General features: G+C 40.7%; 1 protein-coding gene across 1 annotated transcript in view; it reads left to right on the top strand.

Annotated features, from left to right (window-relative positions):
• The window catches only part of LOC306833730 (trypsin-3), a 54,160-nt gene that overhangs the window by 19,026 nt on the left and 12,823 nt on the right, over positions 1-22,311 (top strand). The gene's annotated exons all lie outside the window — the stretch shown is intronic.

Here is a 22,311-nt window from a genome sequence, read left to right as displayed (position 1 = left end):
AAAAAAAAAAAAAAAAAAGAGAAAATGTGATAGGGGGCTGAAGTGGACATGTCAGAAATTAATTAACTGTCCAGATAATGAATATGACACTGAGTTATTAATATATAATATAATTAGCAATAATTGTCAGCTGTTGTAATCACTGGATTAGCCGTGTGTGTGCGTGCTACTCGGAGGTCCTGCAAAGCCATTAGTTGGTACGGAGGCTCCCTGTCAGCCCACTCCACAATAAATTGGATCCGAAAGGATTTATGGCATACCTGATTGCAGTGGCTAGGGGGGTAATGAGAACCTCTCAGAATGAGATTGCCTTTGGGTGGAAGCACCACTGGAGGGCAATAACCTCTGCCCCCATCCTCCACGCCGCTCTAACAACACTGCAGAGGTTTTCAGTCTCGGCCTCCTTCTCCTTCTACTATTCAGCTGGAAGCAGCACACCTGCCTGTCCCGACCCCCAGACAGCCAGAACCATGGTCCTAACTTTCACTCAGCGGGCCGGCTGTAAATTTCGGCAGCAGTTATATCAGTGCTTGGCAGCGGCCGTGGCTCAGCTAATCTCCTGAAGCTTTAAACAATGTGGTTGTCAGAAGCAAGGCCTGCCAAGCCTCTCGGCTAAGCCGAGCCTCAGAGCGGCGAATGATCCCCCAAGCAACACTCGACTCTCTGCTCTGCAGTGCCCGAGCGAGTTGTGGAGAGCAGAAATGTGTTGAAAAGCTTCCTCGCGCTCAGAGCAAGCCAACTACTGCAAAAGAACTTTACGCCTTCATCCAAGCTTGCTGGGTGGCCTGAGCGATATCAATGTTTGCCTGTTGGTGTGGCCAAATATATCATCGCTCATGGTGCCCAGAGAATGAATCCTTGTGACTTTGGCTATCCCCTGAACAAACAAAGGACAACACCATTAGATTCAATTTAGAGTTTGGAGTGAAATGCTTTCAAACGATTGAGGGGAATTACCCTGTTAACCAGAGGAGAGATCCAAATGACTTCTCATCTACTTACAATACGAGTTTAAAGTTCACAGCCATCCAATGAAACATATCCAGAAACTCTTTGAATTCAAAAAGATTTCAATTGAGTGTTGGGAAATGTTTCCGGCCCTGTGACTTTGACAAATGTTCAGTATTAAATTGATCATGCAAAACACTAAAGGATACATCTTTTTGACTTCAGGGATACGCTGAATATTATTTATCTCAGGCCATCTTCAGCTCAGATTTTTCATTCAAGAAATGCCATCACATTCATGTTTTCAATTCCAACACCAAATCCTGACTCATCCTTTTGGACCAACAGCAGGTCAAATGTTTGGTATTTGAGTGACTGACATTGAGTGTGATTAGACATTTATGCCCCACTGGGGATGAATTGTAGAAAGTTTCTGATCCCTCAACGTTTCCTCTACTGCTTCACGACAAAATTATTCTCATAAATTTGGTTTATACCTCCGGAAAAAAAGGGACATTAAGTTGTCTTTTGGTGTTTGGTAATAATAAAAGGCCCACTGCCACAAAGAAGCCTGCTTAGCAAGCTAATTAGCACATTAGCATACCTAACAATGAAACAAGATGACGAACATTGCAAACATTGTACCTGCTTTTTAGCATTGACTTTGTAAGGGTGTTAGCATGCGGATTAAAGCTGCTTCATGTCGAGGAATGATGCATATTTATCAGCCGTCTTTCTAGTTCATACTCTAATGTTTTCCCCTCTTGGATAGGAGGCACATGTTTTCTTTCCCTCCGTCTTCCTCTATTTTCTACAAACACAGTGAAGGGCACCAGGGAGTCAGGCTGCAGATGAGATACCAACGCTGTTAAATAAATCACAGAGGCAGGATCAGCAGAGAGGAAGGGGTATCGAGTAAATTTCCCGTTGTGTGAAAGCAGTACCTCCCACACTTGACACAGTTCATCTCTGACGTCCTGATATAGCAGCGCATTAGTCAGTCCACACAACCTCAGCGTTCTGCGTGGATGACTCCACTGTGACTCGGTTGCAAAAAGTGGGAGTTGTTATGACCAAACATTGGCCGAATCTTTTTCAATGCAGAAGTTGTGCTTTTTATGAATAGTTTAGTAGAGGTGTTTTTCACATTGTGACCCTCAGTGAGGGAAATGAAAACTAGCTAATGGGATAAGAGACACGCTTTGCCTGAATATTCCTCGGGGAGATTGGCGAGGGAGAGTATCTGGAGCTGATTAAGATGATCACATTTCCATTCAAAGAGTTTTGCAGTTTGAGAGTCACAGCGAAATTAATACCAGTGTTTGTTTTCAAAATAGGAATCTCCAGATAAAACATGTGGCCTAACCTGTATCAAGTTCAGCACTAAAGACAGACCCTACAATGAACGGCTCAGTGAATGGGCCCTCCCCAGATGTGATTTTATTATTTGAGTGCATATTGGATCAAGAAAGCCTCCTGGCTCCTTTGCCTGGTTCCCTCCTTTTCTTCTTTATTATGGTTTGTTGTGTAGGCCCTGGCATGGCTAAACTCAGACAGGAATTCTTCACTATTCTTTCCTCCAAAGATTTAGAGCTAGAAGTCTCATTTCTAATTGTTGGCTTTTATGAATCCAAAGTTATCATTTTTAACAATTCTAGTGAAGTTAAAAAGCACATGAAACGACCCGAGCTTCAAACGTTTCATGACAACATATGAAGTGTTGGAGAGAAGGTGTTTAATGTGCTCTAATTCCAAACGTCACGTGTTGGCACAAATATTTCACACATTGTCATGTTTGTGTGTTGTGTGATCACAGCTTGAGTAATCAGTTCACACAGGCAGAATTATTCTTAGGATGAGGTCCAACATTTAAAAACAGCATCATTTGCTTTAGAAGACCTTCATAGTTCACCTTTATCTGTCAGGAAAACATACTGTCGCACTTTCATAGGCTACAGAAACTAATAACCCACTTTAGTAATAACACAACGTAATAATGTCTGTTTCCTCGTGGCATTTCTGTGATTCACATTTTGGTGTCGAAGTACTGAATTCACCTGAGAGAGTCCAGACAGCAGCTGTGAAAATGTCAGTGAGACATATACTGTCCTCACGGTGCAGTGAGGGCTGGAAAATAATAAGTAAGCAGATCTTTAATTGTTTCATACGCACTCAGGTTTTATTAACCCTCCCCAGCTCTTGAGCCCCACAAACCCCAGAGAGTGCCATTCATTAAAAATATGCCTCCACAAAATGCATCTTAAAACTGGCAGAGTCGAGATCAGACACAGGGCTTCAGTCCAGGCGAGCGTGCAACGTTTCTGATCTACTGAGAGCGCCACGGCTTTGAATAATACATGCCAGAGTGTTTCTTGACTTCATATATTATAATAAAGCTTTGTGCACTCCACCACTTTGACCCTATAATTTAAATACAGCCCCTGCAGTTCTTTAAGGCCCTTAAAACCCTTTTTTTTTTTAAATGGGCGCCTTAGTGTGAGTAATATAGTACCGCATAAACAACATTATCTGCAGGATTTTAATACAGGTAGTTTTCTCTACAGATTCTTACGTGGTATTTTTACTTGTTGTTAGATAGGGCACAGTGAGAGAGAGTGGATTATGTTACTATAATTGCATTTAAATGGTTCTATTAGCGCACATGTTAAAATGCCCATTTTTATACGTTTACAGCTTACCTTGTGTCTTTATCGGCATATGGAGGGTTTTCATGATGGGTATGAGTTATTCATAATACGGGCATGGCTGGTTTAACTGAGCGGCCGGCTTGTTGAAGATGTTTGTCAGGAGACTTAAGGCACAAAAGTGAGTTTGAAAGAGAATTTACAATATTGCAACCGCCATGGATGGACTTCAATAGTCCGCTCCAGAAAACGGTGGGTGACATGACTGAGATTACGTCCATGTAGTGTTTGACGAAATTCCTGTCCTTTGATCAACTGCACATCTTTTATTTATTAATGGACACAAATGTCATATCTTTGTCTGAAAGATACACAGTGTTGCTGTAAGTGTTGTGTTCTCATCCATTTGATCCAACAGCTTTTGAAATGTAAAGCCCTGTGACGCTGCTACATTAACGCTAGCTAAAAGCTAGCCCAGCGCCTGACTCTAGGGCCAGTGAGCCTGTAACCTAGTGCCTCTCCTTACGTGCATTTAACTGCCTCACCTGAATGTATGTGACTAAAAGGGGTGCACGGGTAACTCACCGACAAGTACCCTCGGTCATGCCTCGACCACCCCACCTGGACGGCACTGACCCTGCTTCTCTGTCTACCAACCACACGTTCCTGAAGTGAATCCTCCTCATAACAAGCCCTCTGTACTGTACACACTTTTAAAAACCACATAGATGTCAAAGAGTGCAATGAAACATTGACTTTAGTGAGTACAGTAGTTCCTCATACTGCACACTGGAATGACATTGTGATACAATCAGGCACATTTAAAGCAAAAAAATACATTATTCAAACTGTTTGACTCATGACTATAAAAACATAGTCCTTTATTACTCTATGTTAAACCATTTCACAGTCCAGTTCATGATAAAAGGCAGCTTTAAACATGACAATGAACAGAGTAAATTTAGTAAGACTATGTTTGGAAAGCACATTTAAATGTATTTAAATATCAAGCAGCAAATATTTATAAAAACCACCAGGATTCATGCACAGATCTCCGCAGAGAGGCTTCCCTGATGGAAAGGAGAATAATGAAAAAAGCAGAAAAGCTTTTGGGGATAAGCTGCCTTCCTCGCCTCTGAATTTTGACTGAATAGGGTCTAAATCTCACTGATGGTATGAAGCAAACAATAATAGCGCTCATCGTCACAATAATGGCAACAGAAGAGACGGACAAAAAACAGGAGCAGATTTGGAGAAGGGGTTTAAACAGTCACAATGTTACAAAACAAAAAAGAAATGGGTCGATAAAAGTGGAATCAGATGTTGAAATCTCTCCTCCGAGCATGCATATCAAAAACTCAGCTCCCAAAGTAGAATTATAAATTTATGAATCTCAGGGTTGTTTTGACGAAGCTGCACACGGCGACTGACTGAAAATATTCTGCAGCTTAAACTCACAGCAGAAGAAGCATGGTGCAGGTCTTTAACAACATTAAATATTCAACCGTAGTCTCGTCAGCGATTTTAAGCCAAACTGCAACATAAAAAACCATAAATACTGTTGCATAACCTGCTTTGCTTTTTCTCTGGGCATGCATAACATGTGCATCCTTTTTGTAAATACATGCATGCACCTTTTTTAGTGTGTTATGATTTTTTTTACTGTTCTTTGTACTCCACAGGCTCTGAATGTGACATAACACCTCTGAAGTGTGTTTGAGAAAGTGCTCCTCTTTGTCTCGTTCTTTTTCTTCACGCTGGCACTGCAAACTGTTGAAGCGCTTTTCCTCAGCCTGAGAAAGAAAGAAAGAGCAAATTTACATTTCAATTTAGCAGCTGGCAATTAAGCTTCTCAGCAAAGCTCCTCCACAAAGTCTGACTCACGCTTAATAGATTAAATATAAAAGAGTTTCCATTAATGGATCCAGAAACTTCCTTCATTTGACTCCTCACATGTCAAAAGGGGAGAAAGTCGAGGCTCAAATATTAATGCCAGCACAGACTTAGTGTTGCATCCTCTTCCATGGAAAGTTAGAGAAAGTGAATAGTAGCAGTGTGTGTGTGTGTGTGTAATGACTTCTACCCATCCAATCATTTCTCTTGATGAAAACACTGCGCTTCATGCTGGTTGATGATAGTTGATTTATTTATTTATGTGGCTTATGCACCAATTTTCCAAATGATTACTCCCCCAAACGCAGTGTGACATGTCATTAGAAAGTTGTCAAAGTCTGTTTTCTTTCTACTTTTGAACCACTCCTTCCTAAAGTTAATCACAGCGACGCATCAGTGCATGAGCTATAGATCTTTTATACTACTTATACACCAATCAGAACAAATAAAGGAACATGTTTTGCCTATGGCACATGTGGTGTTCTGTCAAATAAAGTCATGTAAAGTTAGATGCAACCACAGCAGACCGCGACCCGACCTGACCTGAAACCTGCCGTGTTGAAAATGAAGTGTGGAAATGCAAAAACCTGCAGTTCATCGAGTGCCCACTTGCTGGTTGCTTTTTATGTGATGAAGGATGAGAGTTATTTCGTATGAAGTTACGTTGGTGAACTGACTTTTACAACAGCTTATATTGTTTGTCAGGAGGACCCGCCTCAACTCCAGCTCTTCCTCTGGTGTTAGGTTGACTCAAAGTTAGGTTGAGGTTCAGAAGAAGAGAAATAAAGAGCTCACTGGAATGGAGTAAACGTAAACAGGACAGAAGAACCTTCTTAAGTGTTATAAGAGTAAAATGACATTACTCAGCAATTAACAGAATTAAAGCTGTTGGGTTATGTCTCATATGTCTTCAAACATTCACATCTCCTCACATCCACCTCTGTGTATCCTCTTTTATCCTCTTATCAGTTTGCAAAGCAACACACCCACTCGAGAGTAGCTCCCTGCATGCTTTACTGCCTTTTAATGCTTTCATTTGATATGTAGATTTGTAGATATAAATGGTTTAATAACAGTGATATGGTTAAAGGTCGAAGCAATACAAGAGGAGCAAAGAAAAGGTGCATGTCATGCTTTTTCATTTTCACGATTTACAAGTCTAAATGGTGCGATGAACCTGTTGTCAAATGACTCTCTGTGGATTTCCACCAATTGTCCAGTTTCACAGGACAGACTTCCTATTAAAAAGCAGCGGCTGGAAAATGAGCTGATCTGAGTGAGGGAGCCCAAGTGAGACATTAATGTAGAGGGTGGGAGAGAGAAACGGTTTGCAATTTTCTACTCCCACCGAAAAACACCAACGTGCACAGAAACGAGGAAACAGACGGTGAGTTCTCTTAGCTCTGACTTGTGGTTCAATCCACTTTGTTTAAACCATAAAGATGCAATATAAATACAAATATTATTAATCAGATATCCTGAGGCTCCATGTCCCCCTAACGTTGTTTCCCCCGAACCAAAAACGTTGACTATATGCTTGGGAGTGTTAGCATGAAGCGTTTGTGCACAAAGAATAAAAGTGCTGCACGTCCACCCTGTCTCTATGACAACAGTCTGTTGACAACAGAATTTGTATGACCAACACTGATCAGTTACTTTTTACTGCACGTTTTATTATGAAATCTTTTTTTTTTTTTACCAAGTTAGAAATAAAGAAAAGAGGATGCGGGTACACGACACAATCAGAAGGCGACTCCAACTCTTTGAAACCATAATTATTGTCCTTAAAAAGAACAAAATGAAAACAGGTCAGGGTAATATAATGCCACAGTCACTGCTGTTTCATCGTTAGTCAGAATTGACTACAAACTAACAAAATGTGACAAACAATGCTTTATTTAGCATGTTTACATACATACTAAGCAGAGTTCTTCAAAAACACAAAAGTGTTCAGGACCTTTTTCCTGTTGCTTCAAGGTGAGCATCCCACAATGCATTGCTAACTACAGTTCTTAACTGTTTTAAATCAAAACAGTATTTTAGTGTTTAAAATTGGTAAATTAACTGCAGTTGCTTACAGGGTAGGATGAACTACCGTACATAACATTTCTTTGTTGACGATGCTAACGTCCGGGACTACGGAGAAAGCCTAATGCAGGGGTTTGGGTCTGACAAAGGTACAGCTGTATGGAGGAGGATTTAAAGTTTACCTTCAACTTCTACTCATCCCAGACTGCAATTCATTTCATCACTCCGTCATAAAATGTGTTGTAAAGATACCAAATAAGAAAAGATCAAATAGTTACATCAAAGAGATGGCTTTTTCCGTGTGTGTCTGGACTCATAACAGTGAGTTAGCACTCCTGTCTCTGTATCAGGGGCTCTATTTTCACCTCATTTTTCATCATCCTGCTGCCTCCTCCACTTTGATTATATAACAGAAAGTAGCACACGGCTTTCACTCTCTTGTCCCCACACATTTGGACTTTAATTTAAGCCTGTTTTAATATTCAGGCCTGCAGTCTTTGGAACAGCAACTCAAGCATCATACAATGGGTTTGATTATGAGGGGCACACACATCTGAACTCATGCATTCCAGAAAATACATGATGCATTTTTATTCATATTACCTTTAATTGTTTGGAATCCTGTCCTAGCAATCTATAAAACGTTTTCTCCTTCCTTTACACACAAACAATTTAAATGCAGCACTTTAATTCATAAACGCGTCATTAATTGCTTTCATATTCATTGACTGTGTCCCATACCAGAACAGTCAGGGTTAAATGTGTAAAACTGTATCCAAATTAACACTAAAATATCTAAATAAATAAATAAAACAAATTTATTGTTTGTTGAGTATAAGCTCAACTATATAGAACATTTATCAATGCGAGAGAGATCTGACACCATGTGTACTTAGTTGCTGACGGAACAGCCATCTGCTAAACTACGCTGGGCTTGAAAATGGGATGGGGGAGATGGGAAATACCCTGACCACCCCCCTAAAGGGGTATTTTATTGCTCTTTATATTAAATTAGTATTTCTCTTTTTCTACTCTTGTAGTTCTCAAGCGGTCACTACTTTTTGAAGGTCTCGTCTCAGAATCGAAAGCATTTTTACTTAATTAGCGGTCCTAACACTACCATGGACAAATAACCTCAAGAGGTGGCTGCCTTAGTCAAAGGTATCCATTGTATATATGACATGGATGGTTGAATATTTGGTTTGGATCATCTCCTTTGTTTTTAAGAAAGGGAGTTCAAACATGTCTTTCGAGAAGTTCTTGTTAAACACTTTCTAATTCTCACTGTGCCTCTGTAAAAGACTGCTGATGTATTGTCCCTTTGACCCAAATGATGAAGGATAATTATAATGGAGAATGGGAGCACAGCCAAAGAAAGACGACAGCTTTGTCTTTTCTGTGGATGATATATCTGTGGATTTGTCCAAAATGTAAGGAAGGTCAAGACTACAGAAAGAACTTTTAAAAATAAATGAAGTATTGAAGGTTACTTCATACCTTAACAGAGTACAAATGACTATTTTCTTTCAGAGTAGAGGACATGATCTGTGGTTACTGCCAGAAAACATCCATTCGCCAAAATGAAACATATTGATCTGGGAGTTTTGGACAATAAACTCAAGCTCATTTTGAGATGGTACAACAGAACCTATTTTTTTTTTACAAATAAAAACCAATGCCCTGGGGGTCTATAGAGAAACATCACAAACACATAGTCACTATCTAGCCCACCAAAGAAGATATTTTCTGTCTCAGTAAGTCCTTTATTTAATTTACACAAGATCTATACTCTTTATTCTGTTTCAGCACCTTTATACAAGAGCCGATTAAGAGACTTTCAAGGCTTCAGAGAGTATTCACAGGAGGCTTAAAGCTGAACCAGCAATATTCCACCAGCTTCATATATCAGCACAGTGAGCAGTATTTAAGAAGACTACTGTAGCTACGGTCTATCAGACAGCTTTTCAAATTAAGAAGACTGAGACCAGCCTGAGTGGGCTGCTGGGTGCTTGGATAAATTAAGTTGTCATTGGCCACTGGGCGTGATTCATAGGCTTACGGGTCGTTTGTTTGTAGCAACAGATGCTACCCCTCTCTCAAGATGTCTCAATACTGTGAAGAACTTGATTTAACAGTCTAATACAGTAAAATTAAATAAAGGATAATTAATTTTAGAATTTTACTTCAATTGATCACAGTTTACAATAGATAATGAAAGAACTACATTTATTATTTTAAAGATTATTTATAATATCTGTGCAACCAAGATACAACAATAGACACAGAAAGACAGGTTGACTTTGTCCTTTACACTTTGTCATGCTGTGATGACACTCACCCAGAAGAATCAGTCGTCTTTGTCCTGTTGCTTCAAGATGAGCCTCCCACAATGCATTGCTAACTACAGTTCTTAACTCTTTTAAACAGCATTTTAGTGTTGAAAAGTGGCTGTTGATTAACAGCAATTGCTTACAGTGTATTCCCTGAGGCAGCCACAGTTTTCTACTTAATAATGGTATTATGGCAGATGGCAGTAAAGCCCTGTCATGAATCACGGTATACACAGCAGATAAAACCCAACCATCATTGCATATTACTTTAAAACATGAGCTGGAGCAGCAATGACATATATCCTTACGTAAAAATATTGAAATATTTTCATTTTATTTTTGGACTGTGATTCTCTTGCAGTAGATACAAGATTAGTTTGACAGCTTAGCGAAGCATGTAGAATGGAAACAGAGGGAACAACAAGCATCATTTTGCCTCCATTTTACTTCCCCGTGGATGTCCGACAATGTCACTGTAGCTGTGACCCAATTCTGGGGCTGCATCCTTCAAAGAGTGCATCCTTAGTCATACATATCCCAAAGATTCATTATGTGCCAATTCAAACAAGACCTAAAAGCCTCGGCTATTAAAAATATTTGAGATGCTTTTAAAAATAGTAAGTGGTTAGAACGCAAAAAAATGTTACAAGACAGATGCAGAGCTGGCGAAACACTGAAGCTTCAGTGTCCAAGACAAAGCAACTGGTGTGCACATCCAACTCTAGGGAGGTAGGAGCACGGGCAGGCCGCTCTCCTATGTTTTGAATTTGGACTGCAGCAACCATTTTAAACACCAGGTGTCAGACACACATATTGCTCCTTAAAACCAAATTCTGCTTAAATGCTTCTCTTCCATAAAGATGAGAATCACTGGCATTTAACATAAGGTGGTGTGACGTAATCATGTGTTTTAAGCAAGCTAACTTATTCGTCTTGTGAAGCTAAAAGGTAAGTTTGATGGGTTGAAACTTACAAAAGAACATATCATTCCAGAGGAAACCTTAAATGGATTTCAATACAAGAATACAAAGTGATTTTTCTGGACGGACCTGTTAAATAGGTGATCAATGGGACCTGGGATGTGATTTCAAATGCAGTTATCTAAACTGACATTTTAATTTCATCTTGACTTTAAATGTGCATCATTGAAATTGCTTACATTTTTGCCTTTGACTGAAATGAGTAAATCAAAACAACATAAATAAACAAATCAGATCTCCAATTTCTGTATACATTACAATTCATCAGGCACACCAAGTAGGTAGACCCTAGAGAATAGAGTGATCATGCTAAAGATGACTCGAATGGAGGTTTAAATGTGGTGATGTCGGCTTGTTGTTGCGATGGCTCATTTATCGTAATTAGTGCCCTTCAACTAATGAAGCCATTACCCCAATTGTGCAGCCAGAGGCGCAGTGGGACAAGCTGCTCCTATCGCTGCAGTGACAGATGCTCATGTTTTCGTCTTATTGTGTTTTACCTTCACAAGTAGCCTCAGTATATAATTAATCTTAGGCCCATGCACACTAATTGGGCAAACAAGGCTTGTTTATTAACAACTGGTAAAGATAATGTGCACATTTGGTTCTGTTTTAGTCACAAGGCCGGAGTCTTGTTGAAATGCTTTTACAGATCAAATTCGATATGCAGCCAGTGCAGTCTCTGCATCCTTTAAAAATTGTATACCAAGGCCACAAATTGATTTTTGAATTAGGCTATAACTCTAAATAGCTTTTTTTTTTTGTAGCTGAGCTCTGCAAGGATGTTTGTTTGTACTTGTGAAGAAGGGAGACAGCGTGCCTGAAGGCTGAATACTTATTAATCTCCGAATGCTAACGCCGAATGCTAATGAATAAAAGACTTATCTTGGCAGTGAGTCTGCCCGCACTGCATGATGCAGGAAAGTCAGTGAATGGATTATTTGGTAATCAAGTGCCATCATGAAGTGTCAGAGAGAACTGCTAAACCAAGCACTCAAAGCCCAGCAAACTTTTGGAAAAGCTCTATTTTTAAATTAAAGCTTCAATGATGAGAAACGGATCTTGAGAACTGTGTCGTGTTTCTCTATTTTAGGGTTCCCCCCGAAATATTCTTGTGTTTGGTTGCACAGCTGTGTGAAACTTGTTTGTCTTTGACCATGCAGCACTAATCCGTGAGCTCCTGAACTTATACTGCCCCCAAAATCATTCCCTTATTTTATGATGATTCTAATCAAGGATAATGTCTGATAAAAAGTTGAAAGTGGCGCGGGCGTTTTCAGCCCTTGGTCTTTTAGTAGAAGAAGAAAAAAAGTGGCAGGGGTGACAAACAAGGAGAAACCGCACTAATGGGTAAAAGCTTGGATGGGGCAGTGGCAGGCTCAAGGGGATTTCCCAAACCTGTGCCGAGAGCTGGAGTTAAATGAAACCTTCGAACAGCCAATCACAGAGATCCCTCACGCCGACCAAAGCCAATTTAACATTGGCCAAAAAAGGCAGTGGGCCGACCTGTAGCAACAGAGCTGGACACATTGCAAAAACTAGGGCAACAACCACTAATTGTCGGTCCAATGGCCAATAATCTCCTTGGTTTGTCAGGGCCTTAAGAGCAGGTTTTGGGCGTTCACGGAAACCAAATTCATCTGAAGTTAAAGGTTTCCATTTCTCATGTAAAACAATTTCCCCAAAAAATAACCTATATAATTAACGATTGACAGATTAAATGGATTTAAGTTAGCACATTTCATTCTTTATACAGTTTTTGCTATAACATTAAACAGAATGTTTTCTTAGTGTGCTTTTTTATGTTGTCTTTTAAGCTTCAGTGTGCCAAGATCTCAGATCTCAACTCCCTGTTTTGATTTTCAGTCTCACAAGGAGTATCATGAATTCAACTGCCATCTTGCCCTGATGCTCAAAGAAACTCCATCAAATAAGAAAATAGGAGCTAACACATCGCCTGGGGGCTCTGCGGCCTCGTAACACCTGTCTCTGTTTGGAATCGGCCAGGCGGTATCTCTTTAGATCAGGGCACTGTACTCCAACATTCAATCAGTCGCTCTTTTTATTGATCACCCCCCCCATCACTGCCTCTGCGAGTAATCACCGGCAGGCAGCGAAGGAGGGATGACAGCAGTTCTTGCTCTCTGCATACGGATGAGATGTAATCTGTCTGCCATCTCCAGCTGGAAGTACTATCGGGCGACCGCGGGGCACAGGAGCGGAAATGACTCTGTACTGTTCAATCATTGTTCTCTCTGCCACCAGGTCTGTCGGACAAAGCTGGGAGCTGAGAGATTTAGCCTCCACGCACACAAATTCAAGGAAGACGCTGTCCCCCTAATGAGCAGGATCCACTTCAAATGGACAGTGTCGAGGCGACGGTCTCTGCCACTGCTGACCTCTTGGTGTCAGCGCTTGCCCGACTTCATTTTCTCAGTGACAGATAGTTTAAACGTTGAAGTTGTTGTGTGATGCAACAGTTCTGCTAGAGAGCTAGCTTTTCGTCCTTGAACATTAAGATAATACAATATAATAAAATGATGTATGTATATATGTGTGTATATATATATATATATATATATATGTGTGTGTGTGTGTGTGTGTGTGTGTATAGAGTGATATTGACAGCGTTTTGATTTTGGTTTTTGGGACAGAGAGGAGCCTGAGCGATGTGCAGGCTCCCAGGTGCCTTAAATGAGCTGATCTGATTAGTGAGCAGGGGGGAGGGGACAGGTGAGAGGCTGTACTCAAGAGGCGCATGCTTGGAATCTACCTCATATTCATATGCAGAATCTGTTTTCTGAGACTAGACTGACGAGAATTTTTTTTTTTATTTCTTTAGACAGGGTTGAATGTTTTTTTTTTTTTTTTTTGCCCAGCGAGGCTAAAGAAACTTGTTAAAGTAGCTTTTCTGTGCTGAGATCTATTGAAGATTCAGTCTGTTTTCCAAGAACATTAAAGATTCTGTGTGAGTGGTTCAACTTCAAAAAGAAACTTGGAGCCCTTCCACAGCTCTCCCACCAATCACTGTCAGTGCCCCCCTTGCCTTTTTTTTTTTTTTTTTTTTTCTCTCCGTGCGACAGCTTTGGAGATCACTTCTCCTTCTCCCTCCTGGAATTTGAAGGAAGTGTGATTATAGTTTCTTCTCTGAGTGGCAGCATCCATTTTACACAGTAGGGCTTCAGAGCACTGGAAGATTAATTACTCCACGTTGTCCTCTTGCTTCCTTTGCCTTACGCAATTTAAACTTTGTCTCATTTCATAGATGTCAAAACAACAGTCTTTTGGCTCAGTTAACAAAGGACTTTCCACATTGTTGCCCCTGGTATAATCCCTGTTGTCTGATGAAAACATTTCAGTAAGCAAGAAAACTTGTGCATAATTCAGTGTGGACTTGTCTACTGTGCAATGTGGCATGTTCACCGGAGGCGTGCAAATTACACGCCAACAGCAGTATGTACAACAATGATGTTGCATAATACTGCATTGTATCGCCAGATTAGACAGGAGACAGTGGATGTGTATTTTAAAATTTAAGGGAGTGACAGTTATTCACATCCAAATACAGCAAGCCTCATGGCGAGTTTGAAACAGACTGTCAGCTCTGATGGGATCACACACTTTGTTTAATCCCTTCATATCGCCCACTCTGTCACTAACTCGCTTATTCTTCCACACACGTCCTCTATTTGCACCCAAAATGTTCTCACTCCCACCGTCTGAGAGGAGCGAGACATGAGTGCTGCTTCTGCTTCAGCAACTTTTAAATGATCACACTCACTTGTTTATGATCGTCTTGCACTGCCTGGACCGGCAAATTAACTGCACGATAGCTTCAACAAATTCATGAATGCAGGTCATGTCCTTTAAAGGTCTTGTGTACGTGTGGTGTTGTGCATTCAGTAAAAGAGGTGATGTGATTGGCCGAAAAGAATTAATGAGAAGGGATAAAAATGGGTGGTTTGTTTGTAAGTGGCTGTATAACATACCTTTCATTGAATGCCCCACATGGGAAGCGATGTATGATCACATGAAATGATTTCAAGCAAGTTCAAAAAAGGTGCTGAAAATGTAAATGGGCCTGAGCTTGCAATTTTCTGCTTTACACTGCAGGTCACACCTACACATTCACAACCGTTCACCCACTAATGGAAGAGTTTTCTATGGAAAGTGTCCATCAGTACTACAGCTAATCCTTGCATACACATTCACAAGCTGACGACGGAGCAACTTGCAGGGACACATAGGACATGTGGCTTCAGGAGCTGAGAATGGACTGAGCCACAGCCACCTGCCAGATTAGCAAGTTTACTTAAACAGCTTTTATACACGAGGAATGAGCTGGCCGGCCTTCCCCGCCATGTAAACAGGATATAAACACGGCTCAGACGATACCATAGTCTCACTTATTGTCGACAGTCATGACTCAAAGAGGATTTCTTTCTTCCTTTAAGAATGAAGTTGCATACAATAAAAAGTACTCCAGTCAAAAACAAGTACTTTAAAATAGTTCTCCATATCAGTCATTTAAGTGGATGTATTCCCATAACTTTTCTCACTGAAGGATGTTTAGAAAACATGAAGAATTAAAGCAAGGAGGATGAGACACATGTTGGGATGCTTTCACAACAGTCTGTCTTGTTATTAGCTGGTAAAGAGGTGGGGGAATAATGTCAGTGAGCTCTGATCTGAGGCTTCGGGGGGGCTATCAGCAGCATCTGAACAGAACAAAGCACAGCCTCCCTTTGATGGCAGCCCTAAGTTAGGAAACATGATTAAAGTGCTCTACTTTCTGCTAATCCTCTGAGGGGAAACTTGATAAATCTACTGAGCAGCAGAAAGGGCGAGCGGGGGTGGGGGGGGGGAGAGGTGGATAGAAGCAGATTCAAAAATGTTTTTTTGTCATTTATGACCAGAACTAAAGATGCATTTTCTGCCTTCATTTGGTAATTAATGAACAAATAACCCCACTGAAATGTTTTAAAATGTGCATCCAGAGATTTTCCTTTCAGTCTGTGGGGGATGAAAAGCGTGATGACACACTTCACATCTCTCTCACGCTCTGTGCTAACTGTCTTTCATGGAAACTGGAGTGCAGTTACTGTCAATTATCATCCCTGTCCTGCTTTTCATTCTCTAGTCGCTGTGCCCTGGACCATTTCAGTCTGTCTCGCTCTGTCTTTTTTTACTGTATTTAACCCTTAACACTCTTTCTGTAATTGTTTATCTCTTCAAATTGTGTTTTGGATGAGCAGACGTCTTTTGCTTCAGAGTTTATGTTTTTATACGATAAAGATAATCGCTCAAATCTGGGTAATTGGCCACTTGACACCTGCAGTGACACCCCCTAAACCAGAGGGGTCTTTTTTAGAGTAATTTAAGAGACTCACACTTAACACAATGACACACTTTACATAATTGCTCACTTTAAAACACTGCATTAAGGCTTTGTTCAAACTGATGGCCCAGAGCTGTTTTTGGTGTGTGTATTTTACAAAAAAAAAAGTGTATTAAATCGAAACGTTCGACCCAATTATTTCCATCTGGTGAAGATTTGTGGCTCAAGTTAAAATGTTTGATCCGTAATCGATTGTGTAACGGTGCTCCTGGGTGATGTTTGACCTCTTTCCGTTTACTATAATAATTCATATACTTAATTAAATGTTTCTTCAGGTGTGGGAAAAGAAGAGCACAGGGACAACGTCTGCTGTGCGTCTCAAAACTTTTTAAATGTCCATAGCGAGGCATGACATAGCACATACCACATGGACCACCACCGTAACCATGGCAACCTTAAAGGCACAGTGCTTCAAATCAAACTGTTTATACCCTACCTTATCCTCTTTTTCTTGCTACTATTTTTGAATTGCCCTGCACTACTGTGGACTACTTTTTGGAAAAGTCTGTGGAGAGAAATACATGTAAAAACATATATTTAGCTAATTTGATGCAAGGCACAAAAATGCAAATCCAAGTTGACACATGCATCTCAGCGCCGACACTCTTCGACCTCAGCAGGTCCGATTACAAAGCGTCTCAAGTGGCACATCAAATACGTCCTTGGACCTCACATTCAAAGCGTCGTGTGTCAGAGTCACATCATCAATTTACACAGCCAGTGATTCTGTATCAGAACCAGACAAATCCCAATAAAGATCTAATTTGAGAAACGTATCTTGTGAACAGTCTGAATTTGAACAGAGTTTTTGTTGTATGAGAATTAGGAGGACTCATATTCCACTCTTTATATTATTATCTGTCACAGTTTTGCAAGAAAGAGAACATATTGTATAAAGTAGTCTTTGAAGATTTGAAGTCAGTCACCTCAAAAGTCCACCTCCTCTAACTCTGACTCAGAAACAAATCACAGCAGAGAAGCAGCAACAACAGCTTCAAAAAAACAACCCTTACTTTTAAATGTGTCCTCCTTCCCCGCTCTCATCACCTTATCAATGAATCCTGAATCCTTGTTTACTGCTCTATGACAGCAAGCTGAAGTCTGGCCCACGACACAATACTTTTAACAGATGTTGGACACGTGAGAAACGTCACACATGAAGACGAAATACTGACAGCGTAAAGACAGCGTGTGGAGCAATAAACGATATGATCAAAACAGCACACTTTACCACATTCCATTCATGATTAACTTGTGGTGACACATGGTGAAGGATGGAAGAATTGATGATCCTAGCTTTGAACTACTATTAACTTAAAGAAAAACTGTTTAAACGATGGATGAAGTTGGAGAGGTGATGGTGTAAACATGGGCTGTGTATGTAACGTGAGCTGGAGGTGAGTAAAAATGGATTTGCTGTTGTTGTTGTTGGTCTTCCATCTCGAGGTAGCTTGCTACAAGATTGGCTACCATTTTGTGTCAACATGACAATCTGCCCAATGTGTGCTCTGCTTCCCTCTGGGTCCCCCCCCCCCCCCCACGCTCAAGAGGAGATCTGACTGTAAATTGTAAACATGTTGAATATTTACGATCTGAAATGAGGGCGGCCCTGATGTTTTTCCGAGCAGATGGAATCGCTCAATACACCTCACAACGCAGATAAATCTGACAAGATCAGCTTTAGAAGCATCAAAATTTCACATTTTTTGGCTGACGTGTGAAAAAGCTGCTAATCAGACCTGAACCCGAGCAGCCCACTTATATAACTATAACTGCAACTATAGCATCTGTACATGGGGCAAGGCCTCACTGATACTGTGATCGTGAGTACCCCGCTTAAATGTAATGTCTTTGTTATTGATTTTTTCCACTTGATGGTCCTTTAAAACCATGACCTGCAAACTCTGGAGTCTGATAATGGCAATATTGAGTAGAACTCAGTCGGGGAAAAAAGGCAACGTGCCTGGTCATATGTACATAATAAATGTTGGTGTGCATGAGCTGCTGTCGGGGATTTATTCCCCGCTGCTATCATCCGGTTCCACTTTCCTGACTTCATAAACGTGAGTGGTTTTTAATATTCAGCCATGCTCTCCCAGGTGCATACAGCTGCTTCTGTCAGGACGAAACATTTGAGCTATCCATCTCCATTTAGCCACAATCTCTTCTTCAGTGGGCAGAGGAAACAAATGAGCCTGGTTGAGATGTAATGGGTTTTAGCGCTGACTGGTTGTAAAAACCCTGGTGTCATCCAAATCATGAGATAAGTACCGAATTTAGGATGAGGTGGGTATTAAATTGCAGATTCTGTTCTGCAGTAATGGTTTGGGGTTTTCTCAGGTTGGAAGACTGAATGTTGAACTTTGCCGAAATGAAGTAGTTTTAACTCAAGAGGCTGATTCAGTTAGGCATGCTTTTAAAGGACACAGAAAAAAAAGCTTGACTGCACAGTTACAATGCAACACTAAACAGTCACACAGAAATACTATCCCTACATCCCCCTTTGTCCGTTCCACTTAAAAAAGGATGTGGTCATGATTATCTTTTCTAATATTTGAAAAAAAAAAATCTTTATTTAGCCTTTGCCTCAGAGCCAATTATTCCATTTTGTTCATATCTTACACGTGCCTGTTGTCCCAGATTCATGAAAACGCCTCCTGGCTGAAGCCATGTCAAAGAATTAGAGAGAGAATTGTAAGAACAAAAAATGAAGTGCATTCATCTCTGCAGGGTCAGAGGAGGAGGGGGAAAAAAGGGAAGAAAACGAAAGAATCAAAAAAGAGGCTGTTTGTGAAGTTGAGTGGCGCTCTGGATTTTCGCTGAGAGGACAGCACAATAATCACGTTTTCATCTTGTCGTCTGTCATGCCTCCGAGCGACCTGGCATCCCCGCTGAACTCAGACGACTGTCCGACTTCCAAGACTCTGAAGCCATATTAAGTGAACCATGCGGCTCTTGTTCTTTCTCTAATGAAGCCTCTTAAACAGCAGACTAAACCCACATCAGTGAATGTCTTTTATTGTGATAATCATTTTCCATCCCGGCATATGATGCGCAATGTTCTCCTGCACGGACACACACACACTTCAGAGGCTTCTTTTAATCAAAGAGGAGAAGTGGAAGGAAGTGCCAGCAGGCCTGCACCTCATCTGTTGCTGTTCTCTTCCTCTTGCTTTGATGACCAAATGCCCCCTGGTGGTTCAAATGAGTCATGTGCATTCATCCTCTTATAACTGCCACAGCTTTTTCACGCAACGCTTATTGTGTGTATCTTGTGTCTTTTGTCAAAGCTGATTAAATGCAACTTCTTCAGTCAGCTATGGAGGCCCTGAAGGTCATTTGTCTAAATGCCTCACCTGCTGCAAAATATATTTCATAAACCGTAAGAGGCATGCCCATACTACTTGTTTATGGTGGAACAGAATTCACATCAGTACAAATGTGACCCTCTTCTGGAGGGCTGAACAGCGCTGCAGAGGATAGTGCTGTTGCCTTGCAGCAGAAAGGTTCCTGCGTCGATTCCCATCAGAGAGGGCCTTACTGTGTAAAATGTGCAAGTGTTTTCCTCCCGCAGTCCAAAGTCATGCCTACGAGGTCTGAAGATGCTAACCCTCTCCCAGCTGGGATGGGCTCCAGCCTGTGTGACCCTGAACAGGATAAGCAGTAAGGATAATGGATGGGATTGATTGATGGATATTCTGCTTTAAAAAAAGGATGTGCGTTTTCAGTCCACACCTGCTCAAATATTATTTGTGTGTGTTTCATGCCATCCATAATCAGCAAGCTCTTGGCCTGAGGCATGAGAGCAAACTTAGCTTTTTGAATGAACAACACATATTGGAACATAAAGGCTTCTGGTGGCCTAGTTTGGGGAAAAGAGGTGATTATGGTTGTAAAATGAGTTTTGTCTCTGCAGCAGCCACAAAGCATAGTCCGCTGGGAGAAGCTGTTGGGGGAATGGTCAAGCTGAATGTCATCAATCAATACTTTTCTATATGAGACACATAAAGCCAAAGAGGTACATTTTCCTCTGCAAGCCAGCATATAGGGAAATCAGGATCAACCATATCAGGCGATATACTCCCCAGAGGGGCCATCCAGTGTCACAACAAAAGAAAATCGGCTTTCATGTATCCCAGCATGTAAAATCAGCTGCATAAAAGCACTGATATCCGTCAGTCATTTGGAGCATTGACACACCCATCATCACAGAGAAAACAGGGCGCTGCTGTGAAACCAGAGAGGCCTTTAAAGTAGGACATCAACTATTCATTCTGTTGTGATACGACAACACCTATCAGGTGTGATGCACGCCGTACTGATTTCCACTGGCTTCTCCTCGGCTTGTCTTTACAGAAATCACTGCCGGAGAGGTGAGAAAAACAAGGAAGGAGAAGAAGTCCAGCCTCTAAGAGCCATCACATAGAAGGCCCGCAGGGAAAACTGGGCCCATGAATATTTGATGAAGGTATTCGAGTTCAGGGATAATTCTTCAGCCGTTTCAGAAGCTGCCAGTACCAGAAGGGATCGCTGTACTACTTAAAAATTAATCAGTGTAGTGGTTTATTAATTGTCCCCTCTGTAATGGATTTGTTGTATAAATGACACAGCATGAAGAGGACTTAGCCAGTTATCTATCTAAACACTCGTCCCCTCTCAGAAACAAAAAGCATACAAGTCGTACGCCTACGTGTTCGCTAAAGTTCGCTTTTGGTTGTAATGTACTGGTTAAATCCATGGTCTGTATAACACAGAGATTCTGTCTTGTCTCAGTGACGTCACCCATTAGTCCTGAGAGATGCATTTTGAAGTTCAATGATAGTACTGGAAATCTTCACCTAACTTTGATTAACCTGGTAACAGACAAAGAGTCTAAAGGCGGGCCTTAAACCTTCTGACAAACACCTACAACATGCCCAGCTGTCAATCAAAAACTCCTCTTTTGTAGTTTTGTAAGGTGTGGCCTGTCATGCCTGATAGGAACTGAAGGCCTCATTATTTATAAAAAGATTTAAATAGTTCAAATAAAATAACTAACCAAAAGCACAAATGTATGTATAAAATGTACAAGTATTTTTGTGACACTCTCTTCTATTCAGAAATATGCCACCAGAATTTAACAAGTCTGCATTGCTGATTTCACATAGGCTCAATTTCCTGTACAATTTCTGGGTTTATTAATGACTGCAATGGGCAGATTAGCACACACACACACACACACAAAGCAGATGCACAGTCTCCTTCGGAAGCCACCAAGCTGTGATATTATTGGCAGCTAAATTGGGAATCAGGAAGTCAGCCAGACAGTAGGATCAGTCATTTATTGAAGTAGAAAATACAACAGTTCGTGTCAGTGTTTTATAACACACAAATATTCCAGTCTCTCTTTTTCTACCTGAACTCAAACATTTACTCAACTCACACACTTCAAGGTGCTTAATGCATAGTGCCAAGTTAATAACACCACTCACATAAATTAACCACATGAAATTGGCAACAATCCACGATTTATTAATCAAACTAACGAAAAACTGTTTTGTCGTCCTTCACCACAACAATACAAACACAACATGTATTTACAGATTAATTCAGGTTACTCTCCCATTCATGTTGCTAAAAAGTCGATGTCAGTGTTCTTGATAAAATAAGATTGTAGGGAATAAACCTTTTACTAAGGCGCTGGCTGCATCTGATATCAATAGAGCAGAGCAAAAGCAGAAATGTAACATTTGATGTGTTACAGCCCAGCACAGCAAACTGTTAGGTAACAATGTGACAGATACCATGCACATAAATGGACAACTTCCTGTGTGGTTTGTACTCATTCATAACATTATGAATAAATTTAACAATTAATTTCTGTAATATTTAAGTGTTTCGTCAGTGTAGTGGTCATGCCCCCCCCCCCCCCCCCCACCCTATTTACAGAGGCTATAGTGCTCCAAGCAGGCGGCATCCACTGTCCTATCTCTACAACAAAAAATTAAAAATAAATCAAATAAAAACAAAACATCAATGGGGCTTCATTTGAAGATATTTACTAATTTAAGACAAATAATCCCCCCAAATCCTCTTTTTGCAAAACTGTA

Source organism: Symphodus melops (assembly GCF_947650265.1).
Source record: "Symphodus melops genome assembly, chromosome: 13".
In the NCBI taxonomy this organism is placed as follows: domain Eukaryota; kingdom Metazoa; phylum Chordata; class Actinopteri; order Labriformes; family Labridae; genus Symphodus; species Symphodus melops.
Note: the sequence above shows the minus strand (reverse complement) of the source record. Positions and strands in the feature narration are given on the sequence as shown.